The sequence below is a fragment of the Rhyacophila brunnea genome, unplaced genomic scaffold, assembly GCF_057557595.1.
Source record: "Rhyacophila brunnea isolate RB1 unplaced genomic scaffold, BYU_Rbru_1.0 scaffold_20, whole genome shotgun sequence".
NCBI lineage: Eukaryota > Metazoa > Arthropoda > Insecta > Trichoptera > Rhyacophilidae > Rhyacophila > Rhyacophila brunnea.
The window spans coordinates 34596168-34616413 of NW_028232860.1; the positions used below are offsets into that span (position 1 = coordinate 34596168).

Genomic DNA, 20246 nt, shown 5'->3' on the forward strand with positions numbered 1-20246 from the left:
TATTATTATTTAAGAATTATTATGCGCTTTCTTATTCGAGTGTTGCCTTTCGTATTTAATATTAATCGTGTTTATCGATTAGCGTTAGGTGACAAGTAGCACGTAATGCATTGTCTGTTATTTTGACGTACACAGTTTACAGATCAGACGATATGTCCGTAGATACGACATTGGCACAATATGCCACTGTCAATCAAGCAAAACAAGTACCTACCCATTTTCAGATAGGTAGTCATTGTCATTAGTTACTATCTACTCGGACAGCAGTTACACTTTCAACTGTTTTGGCCGAGTTGAGTAGTATAATTTATTTATTTATTTTTATTTATTAAGAAAAGACATATTGAGTGCATTATAAATTATTAATTCAAGACGTTCACAACATGACATTTATAAAAAGTATAAGTAAATCAATTAGAAAAAAAACAAGGCAAAAAATATATTGTTTAAAAAGAAATAAAATAAAAAAAACAACAATAGTTCAAAAAAAAATTAGTACAAATTAAGCAATAAAATAGAATTAACAAAAAAAGAACACATAATTCATTGCGAAAAATGTCTACACCTGGTGAGCCTGACATGAGTAAGCAGCTTTCACCCAAAATAGGTCATGGCTGGCTGCGACCACGCATGTGGTTGACGGGTGCATAAAAATTCAAATTTTCCAGAATATCGGGATTGGAAACTATACCACGTGAGAGCAGGGAAAATGCTTTAAGAGCAGAAGTGACCTACGAGCTTCAAGAGAATGAAAGGCGAGCATGCCTTGAAGAAAGTTAGTCGGAAAATACCCGCTTGAGAAATTGTCAAAAAGAAAATAATTGATGTCGAAGATTTTTTTTCTGAATACGCTCTAAAACAAGCTTATAGGAAACCTCATAAGGACTCCAGATAATGGACCCATATTCAAGTATACTCCGTACTAACGACACATAGAGTATACGTAAAACAGTTGGATTCTTAAATGGCTTAGCTTGTCTCATGACATCCTAGAAACTTGCTCGTACGCAATGCCGTAGAAGTGATGTGTGAGCGAAATGATACACGTGAATCAAACATTATGCCAAGATCTTTAATTTCTTATTGACGTTTTAATTGAGGAATAAGCCATACTTGGCGAACCTCAGACATTCATAAACTAAAATATGTTAATAATAAAAACTGACACTATATAATTTATTAAAATAAAATTATCAGTTGCAATTAAATCAACCCACACTATTCAGCAATATCGACCGGTCTCCTGCAACCATGGTTTCCAGCAGCTTGAAAATGGGAGACTAACAAACAGCGCTCGAAATGGAAAAGTTCACGAACCGGAGCGCTCGACAAATTTTCTGAAGATATTTACATAGTCATCAAATCGTATGTGTATTTTATAAAAATAAGTGTGTCAGATATTCTATTCTATGGCCTATCTAGCTCAGACGATCAACATATTTTTTCCACGAGACGGAGCGATAATTTTACAAATTTCACGAGCCGGAACGGCGCTCCGGTGCGTTCCGTTCCATTTCGAGCCCTGCTAACAAATTAGAAACCAATAATCATTAATAGGACGTCAGTAGTGCCGTGATATTGAAAAAATATCACTGTTGATTTTGATGTTGATTTTTTTGACGGCCCTAGACGTCAGTATTGTATCAAATAATATTTAGATACGCTAAGATTCCCCAGTACACTACATTTTGTAGCAGGGTTTTGAATGTGTGAGTGTCTACGAAAATGAAACATACATTATAGACGTGCAATAGTGTGTGTTTCAACCTTCAAAAACATAATATTGAATGAGCGTCAGTGCATAAACCGAGAGCAGTTATCAGAACGAAGGACAAGCCTAGAAAGACGTATTCTTGACACGTGTTTAAGTTTATCCCATATTCTTCCACATTAGAGATCGGCTGCCTGTTAATCCATACCCGTTAGGTATTTCAGTTGCTATTAATGCTGTGTTCCCCGGAAACCAGTATGCGTAAAGTCGTATCCTGCAATCAGTAACCCTAGCAGGCAGTAGTCTCGCTCGACAATCGCAAGCAACCGCGAGACTCTCGACAACGCGATGGTTATAGCCATTCCAAAATGAATTACATCACTTACCTGCAGAAAATACATCTTGCAAGTTATCACGACATACAAAATCTCAAAGGGACCGTGTATCACAATTGAGTTGTCGGGCTTTCTTTTTGCACTCGTGTTTGTTTTTTTTGTCGATTCAAAAATGAATTACGTCGCCTAGCTTGTTCACTACCAAGTGAAACGCACTATATGGGTGGAGCACATTTTTGGTTCTCGATCGCCACGCGCCATCTGGACAAGATCTAACCCTTATTTCACACTAGGTATACGATTTTAACCGTACGGAAAAAAATCGAACAGTAAAAATCCGAATCGGCAATTAGTTTGCTCTTTTCGCATTATAAGGTTTATGCATGGTTTTTTTGTCGTCTTAAGCTCAGTTTGTGGTTAAGTGTTGTGCTGACAGTACGATTTAAAAACCGTCTAATGTGAAAGCGTGCCTTAGGTCACGAACACCAATTAGTCAACGGTAGCCGTCCGGGCGCCGTGAATACAGTGGTAATGGACAGCTGCTATACGGCACCGTTTCGGTTTTTAACCATCGCCGTGTAATGTGAAAAAGCCCATGCTCTTCTTCACGCCACTTACAGAATGTCGCTGTTCGATTTTTTGCCGTACGGTCAAAACCGTATAATGTGAAAGGAGCGTAACACCGGTTTTTTGAATTTTAGCTCGGCCCATTTACTTGCACATACAACGGTTTAGGGTAGTTTTTCATTGGGCTCGTGCGCTGTGTTTTTTAGAATACTATTATTACCACCCCATCAATTACAAAACATACTTGACCAAAGAATTGGCGAATAAATCTGATATTGTGACATTGGTAAATATAATATAACGATATTGATCAATATTTTAATTACTACTATTTTACATCACTGAAAAAGTGTTCATTGTAATTGCAGAGAGACAATTATTTTAGCAGGAACTGAAACGTTTTATTATAAGTCCGGTACATTGTGTGGATTTTTCGAAGTGAAATATCAATAATTATATAATATAATATTTTCAATACTACAATTATTTTTTTAGTAAGCCTGGCACAAAAGAATTGCGTGTAAAGAATAAATTTGAGAAAAAAAAACATTTTATGAAAAAAATGTCGGACAAAAAAATGGCTGCCATGGAATGGGCGCGTCCTGTTCAGATACGTCCGATTTCAAACAGGTTTGTTTTTTTTTAATTTTTTTCACAAGAATATATTTTTATTTACAACGTTTTTCTTAGGTTGTATTCTCATTTGTCCGGTACAAATCTTGCAATCGATTTTTAACTAACTTCCCGACTAGCTAGATATTTGAAACTTTTAGAATACATCAGAACACGTTGCCAATGCATTTTTAATACTTTTAGCCATCTTTAAGTAGAATTGAATTCATTTTTAGTTAATTCTGTTTAGTATGAAAAGTTATTTCGATACCATTATTGGTCTCTAGGGGGGTCCAAGCAATTAAATTATTAAATAATATATACGTGCGTTACCATGGAAATCAAAATGAAATGAGATTTCATTATTCAGTATTTCCATCAAGTACAAATTTTTTTTGATCGTTTAAGCTAGTCAAGTCAAGTTTATATGATTCGACAGAAAACTTAAAAACGTTGTACATAAAAATTTCTTTTTATCTTGTAATTATTTATTATCAGAACATCCTAATATATGAGATATATGATTCATAACTTTGCACTCCGGCTCTGGGATGAAAATAATGTAAGTAATATATTCTAAAAATATTTTTTTACATATATTATCTATTTATTTATCTATTAAATACCTACTTCATATTATATTAATACAAGTGAATATCATTTGGATGAGGCGTATCAGTGTACTAAAAAGTGGAAAACAGCGCAGAAAAGTGTAAAGTTATAAAACGTATACCTACTCTAAGAGCTGTCGAGTGGTCGCTTCGCCCGATCAGACGAATCCCCTGTGTTTTTGTGTACTATTTGCAAATGGCGAAAAATTTTAAATTTATAAAATATAACCCTTCATGTTAAAATCAAACAATTATTTCGACCATACATAATAATGCATTATACTTTTATTATTAATGACAGTACACATTACTTTTACAATAGCGAAGGGTGGAGGTAGGCTTTTAAGATCCGGCATAAATAGTGCACAGTAAACTTTGTTAGTCTTATGTATTTATTTCTATTGAAGTAAGACTACAATTATTTACAAATGGTGTTGGTTAGTTTTTAAAAATCAATTAAACCCTGCCTAACTATAATACCATAATCGTTCTGGTATACTTTGGGCGATACGACAAAATTGTATACATTTTTTATTCATACTTATTTGTTTTCGTTGGATTAAAAATACACATTACCTTCACATATTGTTTGTTCGTTAGATAAAAAATATTATTCTATGTATTAAATATTCAAAGTTGTGTATAATTTAATTGCATAATTTTAGATATTTTATAAATAGACGAATATTTTTTGACTATTATCTATTATCGGTTGGTTTTCGCAGGGTTTAATCGAATTTTAAAAACTAACCCACACCATCTATAAATTGTAGTCTTATTTCAATGTAAAGAAATTCGTATGACTGACAAAGTTTAGTGTGCACTATTTATGTCGGATCTTAACAGCCTACCTCCAGCCTTCGCCACTGAGTCATTACATACAACACGTACATTTTATCAGGCGTTCATAGAAATAATGGTATTGGTCGGCCTCAAATAAAACATAATGAATTATTATTTTAAAATTAAAGCCTGATTATGCACCTAATGATTTTGTTTGCAAGCATACATTAAAATAAACTTATTAATGTTTTTTTTAGAACCTTCTTAGTTGCCGACAGTTTATTGATACAACCAAAAGAATTTATATTGTTTGATGGTAAGTTATGGAAAAAATAATTGTCTTTATTGAATATCTATAAAATAATCATATAATATTTTTCATATTTTAGTTTCAAATTCAGTGACGTCCCTAGACAAAATGCCGCCCCTAGGCAGCGTCAAAATGCCGCCCCATTTTTTTTTTTATCATCCTTTCATTACTCCAATATCTAAGAAATGTGTTGTATGAAGCATGGCCCCCTCATCCTGAAGCAGGCCCCATGTTAGGATCTTTGGCGCCCCCCCCTACCTATCGCTAAGGATAAAAGCAATATGACGCTCTACAGTAATGTTTTCCAAATGGTGTACGCGTTAAAATTGATGTGTATATTTAGTGTTTTTTTGTATATTTTAATACATACACTTAAATTATGGAGTTTTTGAGTATCGCTACACAATAATAAATTGTATTGTGTAACCACATAATTTTAAATAATATCATTATTGAAGGAAAATAGCGCCGTAGGCGAATTTTTCGCTATTAGAGCAAATTTGTGATATGTGTTTATCTCACTTATCGAGCCCGGGCCCCAGACTAGAGCCCTGTGGGGGCCATGGTATGGATACATTACTAATAAAATATACACCTACCACTAAGCTGAAACATACAAAATTAAATTTAGATATCAATAAATAAATAAGAGAATAAATATAATATTAGTTAGACACTACTTACCCAAATCACCAGAGTCTGAGATGCCATTTGGTTGATATGTCTGACACATTTGGTTTGTATCATTTAGTATAATACCTACGCAGATGTATTATTTTCACACCATTTTTTCTATGATATTATTGTTGTACCCTACAACATGTAAACAAAATAATTTTCCTCATTATTTTTTTAATATAAACCTAAATTTAATCATAAATACACTATTAATTAATAGTCTCAACATTCAACCGTTGATGATTGAAATAAACTACAAAACCACACTATTATCAGCAAAAAATATGTTTACAAAAAAACGACTTAAAAGAAGGTATTGCACAGTATTGTATTCACAGCACGATAAATATGATATAATCTAGGTAGATACCTACTAGTGTACATTTTTATTACAATTAGCTGGTACTTAACGTAAATACCTATTATATGCACGAATACTAATTGATTATGTCAAATGTCAATAAGGATTAATAATCATTATGAATAGGTATCTATTTGGAATAGGTACATCCGGCAACTTTTAAATCTCGCGAGTGACTGGCAAAAATATTTGGATAAATTAAAAAAATACGGTATGTATCTAACTATAAATCTCTACCATAAATTCTCCTTGTTTCGTTACCAACGTTGATATTATAATAAGTATATAATATTATTTTCTTTTAATAACTATGGTGCGACATAATTATTGGCTTTTGTGCAGTATACCTACCACTGTTATGAAAGGAACTTTTTAATCTGAGTAAATGACATTATATTATTATGACTGATTTATTATTCGTTTGTGGTGTTTTACATTTATAAAACTATTCATAATGTGTCTAGGCGCCAAGTTTATTAGCATTTGTATACGAAACCGTGCAGTCAAAAATAAAATAAAAAAATCACAAGCGGAGCGTGGTGACATCATACTAAAATCGCTGCGAGTACCTTCTGGGTAATAATAAAAAAAAGCATCCTGAACAAAACATCCCAACGATCAGGTTATAATATAACTAAGTTTAGGTAGCTATTTCTATATAATACCAAATGATTCTCCTCGATTTGCCGCCCTTCGAGTATCTGCCGCCCCCAAGCGACGCTCAATCTGCCAACCCCCACGGGACGTCACTGGTTAAATTAATATAGAATATTATAAAACTAAACTTATTAATTGTCAAAATTAGTTGTATCTAATACGATTTTTTTCCAGAGATATTTCCCGCGAAGAAAGATAATACCAGTGGAAATAAAAATCAGAACTACTTTGAACCATACAAAGACACTTTCCACCGTGCAATAGGCCCTGTACTTCTGATAGGCCAATGCTTTGGGGTTATGCCCGTTTCTGGGATCCTAAGTCCTGACGCCACCTATCTCAAGTAGGTAGTAGGATTTAGATCCAAGAATTATGTATTTTATTAATTATTACAAGTAAGAATAACATGAAAAGTTTTCCTAGATTGACCTAGATCTTCCTATCTATAGTAGAAACAAAATATGATTAATTCGAAGACGGCCAGCCATCAAGACTTAATTAATATCTGACAAAACACCTCGAAAATGATACCTGTTACAAGATTTTATGAATTTGTGATATACAATTTGACGTCTGGTGGCTGTAAATGGAAATACATTGTATTAATAAAGGACAAAATAGCAGTACTGTTAAGCAGTCAAAACCGGTTCTGATGTTTGTGGATGTAGAATAAGTGGCTATTGAGGGGAATGGGACAACTGGGCGCCTTACTGTCGAATTAAATAAATTGACGTTCATTACGATTTTATATAGAAAGTAGACGAGAAATTTCAATCAGTTTTTATCTAATACTATACTTAGTAGTTTTAGTTTATTTTTCTCTTAATATAATATTTTTTTTTTTGATTGAGAATAATTATTATGCCTTAATATATAGCATATAAATAAAAGAAAAATTACTTTCTTCTCATTGGAACTTAAACATATGCACAATTAAATCATTATTTACGTGTGCATAGGGATTGCAATACCGGATGAAAATGTCAATACTGGTTTTTCGATATTTCTTATTGAATACCGGTATTCATTAAAACATAAAAAAAGAAGCACTATAGATCTACCATCATAAATTGGCGTTTCAGGGAGGGCGCTAGTATGACATTGAGAATATTACCATAACTAACAAAAAAATGGTAATTTATAATTTTTTATTGGTAGTAGATTTCTGTACAAATATTATGCAATCCAAACATGTTGTAAAATTAAATGGCATTTGTAACAAATTTATCCTCGATAGACAATTTTAGTTTCAAATTCGACCGGCCGCCAACTTACGATGGTAGATCTATAGTTATATCTATTAAAATTTCTTTTATAGAAAAAACCGATATACCCACAGTTATTATGTTGACATTTAAAAATATCTGTTGTTCATAATATTGTAGAACTGGTGATTTTTACAAATAATTTGATTATATTGATGATTTTAATTAAAGCCCTCAAAAAGGCTAGTTCATCAAGTGCAAATAAGTGCGGCTGCAGGAAATGCTTCTTAAATTCAACGCTAGTACCAACAGTCATCAATAATAATAGAATAATTGAACATTTCTCATTTGTTTACTATTTCGAAATTATATTAAGATAATTCATAGCGACAATTATGTAATTAATATTATATTTGATAGATTGTGTTTTTTCATTATTTCACATCTGTTGCATTTGCATTTTAGCAGCACATAACTTATAATTCATTTTCAAAAACGTAAATTAGTGTGCTTTCTTAATACCGAAAATTCCGGTATTTTGGAATTTTAAAACCGGTATTTCGGTATTGATAAATAATGGAATACCGGTTTTCAAATACCGGTATTGCAATCCCTACGTGTGCATATTTAAATTTGCACTAAGTATCAAATAATAATATAATAATTAAAATATACATAACAATATTAAATATATCTATTAAAGTACCTACCTATAATTATTCACGAACTGAGCGAACGAATTGAGTGGCGCCCAGTTGTCCCGGCGCCGAATCGTCTTAGACACGGTGTTGAGGTAGTTTGCAGGGATTTTTAGTGAATTTTCTCATTCCTCCGTGTCATCTTTTTAAGAAACTCTAATGTGACTAACTGTAGTATAAGTAGGAAAAGCGCCATCGTTGTTTCCAGCAGAGTAACACTCACACGAGCATGGGCCACATTCTATCTTTTCTGTACTCAGGAGTGGGAGAAATAGAAACTGGTATTTAATTTTGCTACTCCGGTATGTATCTCATCTGAGACTTATTTAGCACGTTTACATAATTATATAGCATACACTGTTATGACATTATTATTATTACAATTTCATGCAGTATTCCAATTTAAATTTACAAATTTAAAAATTTACACTTAAGGCCACACTCCCTCAGAAACACTTGGAGACAAGAACACCTTGAGTGGAAATTGGTACTTTTGTTTACTTATATCATCAAGAAGTGTCTGTCTCTGGGTTTCATTCAAAGGACATTGCCAAAACAATGATTGTGATTAATGTGTCTCCAATCTCACTTCCGCACTGGCACCTAGGGTAATTTATTATACCCAAGCGAGCCAGAGATGAGGCAAGATTATACTGATCCGCTCTACAGCGATTATTTGCTACAATTATTATTGTTTCCCTATTGAGTATTTCGTTACTATAACATGGTTTGGTTTCAAAACTGTAATATAATCTATTGAAAGTACATTTTTCCCTTTTGTTAGTCTTTGTTTTTTTAATGTATTATCTGTTTCAGTTTTAACTATTCTCTTGAATGTTTAAAAAAGTATGTAGAAGGTATCACTCAGATTGCCTTTATTTTACAATTTCTGGGGTTAGATTTTGGCTACTACCGTTATATTGCTTGCTTAATATCATGGAATATGCATCTACATTATCGTTTTTTATAGGTTCACTTGGCTTAGTTGGAGGGTACTGTACTCAGTCATAAGTACACTGGTAGCAGCGGGTCTGGTAGTGGTAGTTCTTCTCCGCATAGTCTTAACAGGCATTGACATATATAAAACGAGTAAGTACGTTAGGTTAGGTTACCTTAAGACCCAGTATGGCTTACACATTGGAAAATTTTTTAGGAACGCCACAAACGCCGGTTTCCTATTTACATATAACTAGGGATTGCAGGCGGCTCTCGTGGGGCAGTGGGTAAGGCGCTGGCCTTCCACCCGAGAGTTCTGGGTTCGATACCCGGTCATGAAAAAACATTTATGTGTTTTTCTCAAAGCCTGGGTGTTTGTGATTATTCAAAATTACTAAGAACCACCTTGTACAAAAAAGCAAGGACATGGTTATTAATAATTCTAAAAAAAACTAGGGATTGCAATACCGGAATTTCAAAACCAGTATGCCAGTATTTTTCGATACCGAAATACCGGTTTTAAAAATCAGACAATACCGATATATTCGGTATTGACAGTGGAAACAAAAAGGCATAACAGGATTGTAATTTTTTTGTCAGGTTACGCGATGTCTGGTATACCTGCTTTCGTGGCCGTTCATCGTCCTTCGGGACCAACAATGGCACATACTATAAAATATTAATATGTTAAAGTGATTTTTACATTTATTATATTTATTGGTAAATACCTACTTCTGTTTTTTTGTCAATTATTTTACGAATACCGGTATCAATACCGGTATTCAATAGGAAATACCTAAATACCTGTATTGGTATTTTTATACGGTATTGCAATCCCTACATATAATGCATACACACCTACATGTCAAAAAAGTGGCTTCACTTTTCGGGGCTCACGCGTATGCCGGCATTTGTGACATTTCTAACAAACGCCAATGTGTAAGAATATTAAACTAGAGATCCCAGTGGCGTAACTACATTGCACAATACCTTAATGTGCGGGGAGGTCTCAATTAATATTATGTGTACTTACAATATTAACATTGCTCTAATAAGCTTGATAAAGTATTCATCATCCTCTCGATCACATATTTTTTTTGAACTACCTATTGCGTTCGCAAGATAAATTAAAACGATTCGATGAGCAGTTTATTTAGGGATTGCAATACCGGAAATTACGAAAACCGGGATCGCGCTATCCATCGATATCGACATACCGGTATTAAAAATCTAAAATACCGATATTTTCGGTATTAAAAAACCAGAAAAAATACTCAATCATCCTGATCATCATAATTTTAAATGACTGAATCACCCGATAAAAGTGAACTATGCAATAACAAAAAAATCCACCACATATTTATTTTGAGCAAAAAACTCTCGACTTTGGTTAGGAAAGAATATTTTTGTCGATTTCAGTTTCTGGGTTGAATTCTATTTCATTTTGTGTTGAACAGAAAATAATTACAAGATAAAAAGAACTTTTTATATACCACGTTTTTAAATTTTCTGTTGAATCATATAAACTTGACAATTCTATGTATAATAATTTAGGACAAATAAGGCAATTGTCAACAAACCATTTTTTTGCTACTTTGCAACAAACAAGCAAATATAGAATACTGAAATATCATTTTGATTTCCATAGTAACGCACGTATATATTAATAATTTAGTTGCTAGGACCACCCCCTTAGCAACCAATAATAGAAATTGGATTACGGATTTCTTCCAAAATAACTTTTCATACAAAACAGAATTAACTGAGAATGAATTCAATTCTACTTAAAGATGGCTAAAAGTATTAAAAGAATGCATTGGCATCGTGTTCTGGTATATACTAAAAGTTTTAAATGTCTAGCTAGTCAGGAAGTTAGTTAAAATCGATTGCAAGATTTGTACTGGATAAACAACCACTGGACAAACAAGAATACGAGCTAAGAAAAACGTGGTAAAAATAAGGTGTCGTGACATAATTGTCTTGAAAATATCGTCACTGTTCTGGCAGAAGACACTAATTCGAAAAATGACATATTGAGTTAGTTATACCAAAATGTTCCTTATTTCAAACTTAACCGTCTGGAAACCTTCTTAATAAATAAACAGTCTTTATTTTAAAGTCATCATTTTTACGATTACTTAATAAACTCACATGATAGACTATTTCAAACATTTTAACAACTTCAAAGTCAAATTACTCAAAACTAGTATTCTCCAGTTAGTGTGTTCTGCCAGAACAGAGACGATATATTTTAACGAATACCGGTGTTCAAATGTAATACCGAAAAACCGGTATTGCAATCCTTAATTACAATGCATGCACCTGGTATGCGATAATCACATAAGCAAAATCGACACTATGATGATCGCATTGCAATATTTTAGCAAAATGAGTGCGATAAATGCACTCACACAAATGTACCTACATACGCATTCAATTTGGTCACGATCATTGTATAAGTAACATCACCACTTGAGAATACATCTAAAATATATCGGTAATATATATGTAAATATATCGCTGATTTGCAGTTATTAGTGTAACTGACAGTTTTCCATGAATATCTCGGAATGAAAGTTTATTGAAATAACTGATTTATACCCCGCCTTTTGCATCTAGTACAGCGGTCGAAATGGACTGGAATGCACCGGAGTACAGCTCCGGTTTGTAAAATCCTCAAGACTGCCGTTCCGTCTAGCGGAAAAATTAAAAATGGCGCTCCGGTTCGGACATTAATTTACATGTTTTAATAAAGTTTCATACGAAACTTGCCATGATGTACACACCGGGTACTATTATATTATATTTTCTGACAATTGGGTGGTTCACAATAATTATGGATGAAGTCCATCAAAATGGATGGATCCTGAGATATTTGGACCTAAAATTAAAATACCTTTTGTAAAGTTCAGGAATGTTTTCACTGTATATACTTATCATATTTTGATAGTACATGGATCAATTTAAATAAATAGTCAAAACCTAAAGTATATTCAGGCTTTAATAATATTAGCAGATTAATGTTAGCAAATACCTCTTTATACTACTGAAGTAACTGTCAAAATGGACATGATTCACATTCAAATTGATGTCTTGTGATAGTTTTATCTAGCCATTGAAATAAAAAAACGTAATTTTATGAAAATTGGACTTGATCCATAATTATTGTGAACCACCCAATTATCGAGCACTCCGGTTCATAAACATCTCTATTTCGAGCGCTGTTAGCGCTTCCAGTACTGTCCTGTTGCAACTATTTAATGGCTGGTGGAACGCTTTTAAAAACCATGTATTATTTTTCAGTAAGTCTTATGTTCTACGGAAGCACATTCCTATCTCTGGTACTGTTCTTGAGGTTGGCTCCGCAATGGCCAATGCTGGTGCAAGCCATTGCTCATGATGAGTATCCTCAGATGCCGAGGATTCATCCAAACTCTAAAGCAAAGCGGCGACGAACTCTCAGGATACGCTTCGGCGTTATCTGCTTCGTTGTTTTATTCATGGCTCTATGTAGGTTAAAATTAATTACTCATAAAATATAAGGTTATGTAGGTAATGTGAAGTTTTTTATGGCTAACTTAATATTAAATAAATATTATCTATGAAGAAGGAATTTTCAAAACACTTATTAAAATAGTCTAGACTCGCTAACCGCACGAGGCTTTTAGTAAAAATAAAACTTTATTAATTTTTCAATTATTAAAGATTAAGAATTTTCACATAGCCCCTGAACCGATTTTAATTACGATATAAAATTCACGTTTTCAATACATTTATGGAACTAGAAATGAAGTACTTATAAACCAATAACGTGATAGTTAAGGGGGGAAAACTTCAATTATAGTTTGTCACTTTATGGCTACGGCCGTATGTTGTAGCTTAACCAATGGGGAATGACAAAAAAAATGGCGTATTTCAAAAAAACACTACCTTATTCTTAGGTCAATAATTATTATAAAGCAATCATTATTCATAAGATGTTTATCACACTTGAATGGTCAAAGACATAGCTTATAATAAATATCTTTAGAATCATCTTCAAATGTGTTAATCTTGCCGATTTTTTGAATAATAAAATGCCTAATTCTTGTCAAATTTGGGATCACAGAGATTATCAATATAATTTTTTATCGTAAATATTTTACTAAAATTATCTCGTCATAAATTATACTAATGGTTTTATAAATGCGATTAAAAATTAATAAATGTAAAAAATCTTAACACCACTGCACATTCATGTACCGAAATATGACTATATTCTAAAACATTAGAGCGAGAGGTTTAAAAGAATTCTATTTTATGTAACAAAAATACTTTATGCAGTCATCAAACGTTTAAAATAAATATAAAGGATAATAAGGCTTCAAAATTATATAAATAGATTATCTATAACGTTTAAAAAGTGTCCAGGATCATGGTTTGAAAATACAATAAAAACTCAATTTCGACCTACGACGAGCATGTGGGCCGTTAAAGGATTTATACACCGTTCGGCAGAAAGCTAAAAAAAACTATGTTTCTTGAACAAAACCTAAATCACTGTGCTACTCATATTTGCCTCTTATATGTCAAAAGTTGGCAGACCTCTAAGATATCTCATTAACTCGTGTATAGTCAATAACATAGCACAAAAATGAAGTAATGCTTCCGTCAACATAAGTAACGAGAGCGTGAGATGGCGCCTTTACTCAAGCACATGTATGACGTAAACGGTTCGGGATTTTGTGATTGTTTCCACGCAACCAGTCTCCGAAACGGTTAAGAGCCAGTCAAGACGAGCAGGTAAAACGCGACAGGTTAATGGCTACCAACCGCGCCATTAAATATAACCATGTATGTGCAATTAGCTTATCTGGCCTAGTGACTAGCCCGCTGTACTGGTTACGTTATGTCATTGCTTCGTGCGTGTTCATTGATCAGCGTCACAATGTGTGTGTATTACATGCCGGTAGGTCTTAGAGCCGTTTCACACGAGACACCGGTGTCCAGACACAGGTGTCTCAAGAGCAGTGATGTCCAGTGGAGGTAGGTAGATAGAGCGTCGCTTGGGGGCGGCAGTTACTCGAAGGGCGGAAAATCGAAGAGAATCATTTGGTATATATAGAAATAGCTACCTAAACTTAGTGATAACGAAAATGTCTTTCCATTAATAAATTCAGCTCACTGGTTGGAAACAGAATGTATTAATTAATGACTAATGTATTTTTTTGTCGAGTTTGCGATGTCTAGTTTACTTCCGTTGCCCTTCGACGTCCATGGTAACAAGAAACGACACCGTGTACGGATTATACAAAATACTGTATTAAAAATGGGGCCATATTTTTGGCGCTGCCCAGGGGCGGCATTTTGTCTAGGGACGTCACTGCTCAAGAGGCTGCATTTACACATTTGTCCAAACACCAGTGTCTCGTATGAAACGGATCTTACTTGATACGAAATACCTACATCTGATTAGAATCTCCAATCATTGACCTGCGTCGACGCACGCAAACTGCAGTGTCGTGTGTCTGTCCCCTAACGCGCACTGACTCTGCTACGCAAAACCAGCGGCAAAGCGGATTTCCGTTTGGTTTTGACCACAAATAGTAATTTAATATTAGATATGTATAACCCTTAGTTTTAGCCTTTCGACCCTCACCTACTGAAATATAATAATTATATTTATTGTAATGAAAGTTCATACTAAATGATATTTTGTCGTTTAAAATACATTAGTGGAGCATATACTAAGCATCGTAGCAGGGATCGCCGTAGCCGTGGACTGCCTGAATGGGAGGACACCCCCTGAATCTTATTTCGTCAGTTCGTTTCCTAATGTATTCTACTTCACACCATACGAGCTCTGGAAGGGTTTGTTGTTACAAGTAATTAAACTTTACTATCTACCTATATTTAAAACTATACACACAAAGTCTCAATAATATAATATATTAGTGAGCATAAACCCTCTAGCGACAAAGCACGAAAACTGCAGCTTAATACAATTTTTAATTTTAAATAGGTACTACGTAATCAATAAACCTCTAAAATCATTAGAAGAACAATAAATATTATTGTTTACAGACGGTAGCAACCTAGAGGAAAAAAGAAGAATGCATTTTAAAACAATTTATTGATAAATTCCATTTGAAGAAGTCAAAGATACCTACCCTTATAATTAAAAAAAACATTATGACTGAGCGGTAACGTGTCATAAATCCCGTGTTCAAATCCTGGGTCTGTCAAATTCACATGCTGTTTTTCAATGTGGGCAGGGCTCGAAATGGACCGGAGCGTACCGGAGCGCCGTTCCTGTTCGTGAAATCGGTAAAATTATCGCTCTGTCTCGTGGAAATAATAATTTGACTGTAAAAATCTAACACTTATTTTTATGAAATACACATAAAATTTGATAGCTATGTCTTCTAGCTATGTCTTCTAACTATGATAACTATGTATTGTTCTTCAGAAAACTGTCGAACGCTCCGGTTCGTAAACTTTTCCATTTCGAGCGCTGAATGTGAGTTTGAACCAGAGTATGAACTTAATAGATGGAGCATGTGGCTAACATCCATTTTTCGTAAATAACACAAAAACCTGTTAATACAACCTCCACTCTCTTAGGATCAAACATGATGAAGTAAATCGTAATGTAATGTAATATTATATTTTTATGGATCGTGTTTATTATAAATATTTAGTTTATGAAGCTCTCTTCAAGGTAAATATCAAATTTTTGATTAAGTTATAGTTTCAATGTATTGTATATATTTAATTAAAAAACACTTATTTTATAAAAAAAAAAATGTGTTACTTGAAATCCTTTTTAATTCACAATACCAAAGCTCGTGCAAATTGTACATAGTATCTTTATAGATAATAATATTACCTTTATTTTGTAAAAGCTCATGCTTTGTAAATTCGGAATAAAATTTATCTAACCATAAATTTATTGTTAGGTAATGGTAATTTAAATTATATTGAAGTTATATGAATATTAATTAATACCATGGCCCCCACAAAGGGGGGGCTGACAGGGCTCTAGCCTGGGGGCCCGGGCTCAGGAAGGACCCGGCGTGTCGAGTCGACCAGATAAGTGATATAAACACACATCACAAATTATCTCTAATAGTAAAAAAGTCACCTGCGGCGCTATTTATCTTCATTAGTGTCATTATTTAAAATTGTGTGGTTCTACGATACAATTTTTAATTGCGTATCGATACTCGACAACACCATAATTCAAATGGATGTATTAAAATATACAAAAAACACTTCATTTTACCGCGTACACTATTTGGAAAACGCTACTGTAGAGCGTCGCACTACCTTTACCTTTAGCGATATGTAGGGAGCCCGCCAAAGATCCTAGCCTGGGGGCCCGCTTCAGGATGTGGGGGCCATGATTAATACAGTTAAAACTTTAGTAAACTCTAGACAAAGCTAACGTGAATAAAAAAAATATCACGCAATGGTGTTGCTAACCAGACATTTGCATTTGGTGAATTAATTTTCGAAATAATAATAATAATCTGTTTTTAATAGTTTGTAAACCTTGTCTCAACATTCAATTGGAATTTCATGGACCTATTTATAATCGTCATCAGTTTGGGTCTCACGGAAAGATTCGAAAGGCTAAATGATCGTCTTTGCGCCATTGTTGGAAAGGTAAAAAGATATTAATATTATTACATTTTATGTTTCCTAATTGTAATAGTAATAAAAAAAATCTTGCGAAGTATTATATTCAGTAACGTCCAGTGGGAGTAGGCGGGTCATGTAATGTTTGGGGGCGGCGCATTCTGAGAGTCGAAAAATCAATAAATGAATGCGAATAATACATTTTTCAAGAAGATTACATACGTAGGTAACTAAATAAAAAATATGATCGTATGGTGGTTGCTCTCGTTTGTTCACCGTCTTGGCGATAACATGCATCATGTCATGATATAAGTATCCAGGTATAGACGTACCATTAACTCTTACTTTTTTAATAGTGCATTAAACAGTACATGTACATTATTTGATTGCTGTGTAATAGAATCTTCCAGAAGACTTTTGGCGATTGGCAAGGGAAGAATTTGCGAAGCTGTCCAGGTTAGTTCGGCTCGTCGACGACTGCATTAATCAAATTGTCCTTCTGTCTTTCGCCAACAATCTCTATTTCATCTGCTTTCAACTCTTCAACAGCCTCAAGTAAGGAATTCATAACTCTACCAAATATTATAAATTATAATTTTATGAACCACATACGTAAATGACATTCCAGATTCAACAGCGCATAACCTTATACTGTCAAGGTGGTTCTAAATTCAAAATATTCAGATGCAATATTAGTTTCTATTAAATATAATTCATTGATGAAAATAGTTGTTCGCAACTATAATTATGTTTACCCAAAGATGGACAAAATAACGATTTTGTCACTTTTTTTTATTGAATTAAATGTATTTGTGGTAGTGAGTTTCATTATTTTGAAAGTACATTCTGAAACAATATTAGTTTTGCTTATTTACAGATATTCTGATATTATTATGAACACTAACTACATCGATAAAAATATTACTACAATTATCGCTTATTTTTTTCTGTTCTTCTTGGTCATTCGCACATGGTTAGTGACTATCCTGAAATTTATTCAGCGAAAAACTCTCTGTTCTCTATGGTCTTTTTCTCTTAATAAAGAGGCCCTATTTGCGACTCTCTTCCTCTACCTGTTATACTAATTTTTAATTAACTATACTTATTTCAAAATATTACAAAATAAACAATTACTTTTATATGACAGTACAGTAAAGCAATATCTTTAACTTGTCATTGTCTTGCGTAATGGAGATAACATTTAAATATACATCATGCAAATTACTGTCAGATTCTTCAAGCATGATGATGAAATTAATATGATCCTCAGCATACCATGTTGTCGATCCCTGGTCGATACTCGATAATAATAAATGTGATATTTCATTAAATTAAATCAAGTGGCGTAACTACTGTGCGAAATTAAAGCATTTTTACTGGTAATAGTGGTGGGGAAAGCAATCATAAAGGTCCAGTCTGTGGGAGGTCAAAAAATGGGTAAGACAAATAAAAGATACTCGCAGCTTATTCCAAGAGCTTATTTTTAGCTTTCGCTTTTTAACCTTACGATATAAATTAATATTTATAAAATTTTAGATTGTGGTCATTATTATGAAAAAAAACAAACCATTGCTTAAATAAGATTAATTTTTTTGTTATCCATTTCGTGGTAAGTAATTTATAGTAAATAGTTACTAAACCTAAATAATCATTGTCACTCCCTCAAAATTTAAATTAAATTTAAGAAATTACTATCAACTTACTGTGGACACTTAATAGAATTTTAATTTAATCTCTAATTGCTGCAACGTTTGTACTGTTCATAAGGAATCAGTTTTAGTGATCCAGGTATCAAATTTCGGCAGTAAGATTCTACTTCTTGCTTCGAATAAAAAAAACACAGTCCTCTTAAACCTTTCATGTTAATTAGTACACTTTGTTTCTACTTTCAATATCAAATATTATATCCGTATTGTCTGATTTCTAAAACCGGTATTTCGGTATCGAAAAATACTGGAAGATCGGTTTTGAATCCCTAATACCTACCTATACAAACATAATATGTTTACAGTTAATGTTTTTAAGATTGTTACAAAGGAAGATATATTTATTATTAACATAATACGCATTGAAAATATACACGCATACACTATTGCACCAGTAGCTTTGCCTGGAAACTAAATTATCAACATCTATATGAGTTTTCTTCCACTACCCACTACGCCTTCAGAACATAATTTATGGCATTGCCTGTGAAAAGCCTAAAAATTCTGCTAGGAGTGTAACTTAAAATACATTAAAATATGCTCGATTCCTAGCTTGAATAACTTTTTTGCTCGAGTGTTACTAACATGACGTATTAAATATCCCTGTTTATAGTCGTTAATTCATGGCTGAAAATCGTTCCGACTCGGAAACTCAGGAAGCCAACCACTTCCTCTAGGAATCTCCCAAAATGTATACTTAAGATTGATTAGAAAATTGCGATGCCATACTGTGAACTAGTGGTGGGAAAACTGGTCAATTTTGAAGACTACGTATACTTACTACCAGTATAAAAAAATACTTGTTATCAAAACTTGTTCCAAAATACTAACGAGTATTTGGAATACTATATATAGCGGTTGGCGTGCGTATGCGACATAAGTCTCATACTAAACTGGAACTAAAACTTAACTCCATATTAGTATTTGAAATATCGGCTTCAATAGAATCGCTAAAAATACACTGAGCTGGGGTTTTCGAAATGTCCCATTTATTATAAAATTTTAAACACATTTTAAATTTATGAGTTGTTTTTATGGTTATAATATTCTTGTTAACATAAAATGAATAACAATGATTTTTTTTATTGTAAACTGCGTCACCTCAGTCACCTCACCACATTTCCGAGGGAATAATATGCTGTTACAGAAAATTTATGACCTATTTGTTCATACATAAGATGATGCCATTCGCATGCATAGACTAATAAATTAAAATATAATTGTATTCAAGTGCTACCTCGCTCGCGCGCATTTAATGTCGATAGTATTGAAAGTCTACCAACTAGCCAGCGACTCGCAATGATCATCACAAGTTTTTTGGAACAAGTTTATTTGGCTTCACGTACTGAGTATGGGTAGTTTCATCCGATACTTGAGTACACAAACTGGTGACAGTATTTCCAACTCACCTCTATTGTAAACGTTAAGATCTTATCAATTAGATCGTTCAGCAGTT

The 20246-nt window shown here is 33.3% G+C and overlaps 1 pseudogene; it reads left to right on the top strand.

Moving 5' to 3' along the window:
- The first annotated feature begins 3190 nt into the window (after positions 1-3190).
- LOC147071578 (gustatory receptor for sugar taste 64f-like) lies at positions 3191-17679 on the top strand (annotated as a pseudogene).
- Positions 17680-20246: the final 2567 nt, after the last annotated feature.